Consider the following 2,458-nt stretch of genomic DNA (forward strand, 5'->3'; position numbering starts at 1 on the left):
CGGCGTGCGGCCCAGCCACGCGCTTCCGGTTGTCGCGGCGGCGCGGGAGGAGCCGGGGCTGAGGTGAGCGGCGGGGAGGCGGGACCGGCACGGCCCTCCCCTCCCCTCCCCGCCCAGCGGCGCCGCTCCGGCCGCAGGGTGCGCCGCTGGATTGCCCGGGGCGGGGAAGCTTCGCCAGGCGTCTCTCCGTGGTCCGGGTGGGCATCAGGAGTTCCCGCGGTCTGCAAAGGCTGACGGTTCAGCGCTCGCTTCCTCCGGTTGTTTAATAACGGCTTTTAGTGTGGCCGTGTGTGTCTCTTGCCGTGGTGAAGAGACACGGGTTTTTTCGCCATTTGCCTTTACCGGTTCCTGCTACATAAAAATGTATCTTTTTGTCTGTAACAAAGTCTCTTTGGGGTGTTTCCAGTAATTTTTGTTTCAAAGTTTAAAGCAGTGTTTCTTGGTTCCAGAGGTTCCTTTCCTAAGGAAGGTTCCTTGGGTTCTTAAGTCCCGAATGCCCAGAGTTACTCCGTACTTAAATGTACCTAATAAATCGGAGGCTTGGCTTTGTGTACAGACACTTGGTGAGTCTTTCTATTGTGGGTTTTTTTTTTAGTACTTTTCAGTTATTACATGGTACGACTTGCCTGACAGTCGTACTGCTAGTAGACGTAAAGCTCCAGCTCTGTTATTTCCAGACCATCACCCTAATTCCTTTGCCCTTCTTGTTTGTTCCCCTGGAGTGTGCCCGTTAGCCTTAATTGCAGATACCGTCTTCCTGTGAGCAATTAGCTTAATTCATGGTATGTTCAGAGCTCTTGGGTGGATACTGTGTATAAAAACCTGTTAACCTCCTCTTGTAAGGGCAGCAGAGGGGTCTTTAATGGACAGGAGAAACCAAGGGGTGTTGAGGAATCGCTATGAAGATCTTTGCTCGGCTGAGAGGAGGGAGTGATGGCTGGCTCTAGCAGAAGACTCGTGCAGCGTGTCCAGGATCTGAGCGTGACGCAAGAGCTGAGGTGAGGGATGGGCTGGAGCTCTGGGGAGAAAAGGTGAGAGATGGGCTGGAGAGGGAAAAATAAGGGCAGACGATGAACTGCAGAAAGGGAGGAGACATTACTGAAGTTAAAAAGAGAGTGAAAGAAGTTTATAGAAGTGAAAGTAGAAAAAACAATAAATTGAAACTGGTTAACAGGTGTTTTTTTAAAAGGGGAATAAATGTTTGAAATGACAGGTGAGAAGTACTGAAGTAAATAAATAGGCATGACGGCCTAGGAGATGGGGACAGGGAGAAGGGGAGAGGAAAATCAGAGTCGGGGCTAGAAGATGAAAAGCAGCATGAAGAGCAAGGTCAGTGGCAGGAGGGAAGAGAAGTGTGAGCTCCTGGAGGAGCAGTAATGGTAATTCACATTAACAAAAAGACATGGGAAGTTACTGAGCTACAGAGGCAAGGAAAGGACTTGGAAACCCTAAGAGCAAAAACATGCATGGATTTTTTTTTTTTTTTTTTGGTGTCACTGGCAAGTCCCAGTTTAACCATGTTTGTGCCCTGTCGTCTCTCCTCTCATGAATGCTGCCGGCCTTTCTCTCAAATGTGTACATAAAGTTGCACATTTGGCAGTAGGAGTCATGTTACCTTGTCACAGAAGGGAAGGATGAGGGGCATTTACTCGTTTTTACATCATTTCTTAATCTGTAATCCTTCAGCTGCACTGTGAATAGGAACAGTGAGAGCTTTCAGAATCATCTCAGGCCAAGGCAACCCGCGATCAGGTATTCAAGGCAGGTGCTGGGGAGGTGTTTTTTTGTAATGCTTTATCGAGGTTATCCGATGGAGAGCCGTGCCCCAGTTATTCTTCAGGGAGGAGCGTTGCAGTGAGGCGGCTCTCGGGAGCCGTGCGGCAGCCGGGGAGCCCGGCTCAGGTGGTGTTTCGCCCCCGGGGCGGTTACAAGTTCCACCATTTCACGCTGAGATGCATCCTCCCCAGGGTCTGCTCTCTCGGAGGCGGGCCGAAGGCGGGCGGGCGGGAGCACCAAGAGACGGGGTATTCCCCGAGACCAGTGCCGCTGCCCCAACCCCGGGCCTGTCCTCCCGGCAGGGCAAGGAGAGCTGCCGTGCCACCTGCCCGGGGGGACTGTGGGGAAGAGGCCGTGAAGGGGCCGCCGCTCCGGGGATGGGGAAGCCTAGCAGCCCTTCCCGTCGCTGCCAGCGAGGTGAGGCGGCGGTGAGGAGTGGAAAAACCCCGGCGGGGAGCAGGAGGGGAAGGCGGAGGAGAACCGGGCGCGGCGCGGACCCGTCGGCGGTGCGAGGCCGGGCGTGAGGGAGGGGAGCCCGGGGGGCGGGGCCTTGGCCGTTGCGGAGGAGACGTTGGCCGCCCCGCGCTGCCGGGCGCCGCCCCCGCCCCCCCCCCCCCCGGCTTTCCACTCCCCGTGCCGTCGCGCGCTGAGCCGCGTGCGCCGCGGGGAGGGGGGCGGACAC

The sequence above is a fragment of the Numenius arquata genome, chromosome 6, assembly GCF_964106895.1.
Source record: "Numenius arquata chromosome 6, bNumArq3.hap1.1, whole genome shotgun sequence".
NCBI classification, from domain to species: domain Eukaryota; kingdom Metazoa; phylum Chordata; class Aves; order Charadriiformes; family Scolopacidae; genus Numenius; species Numenius arquata.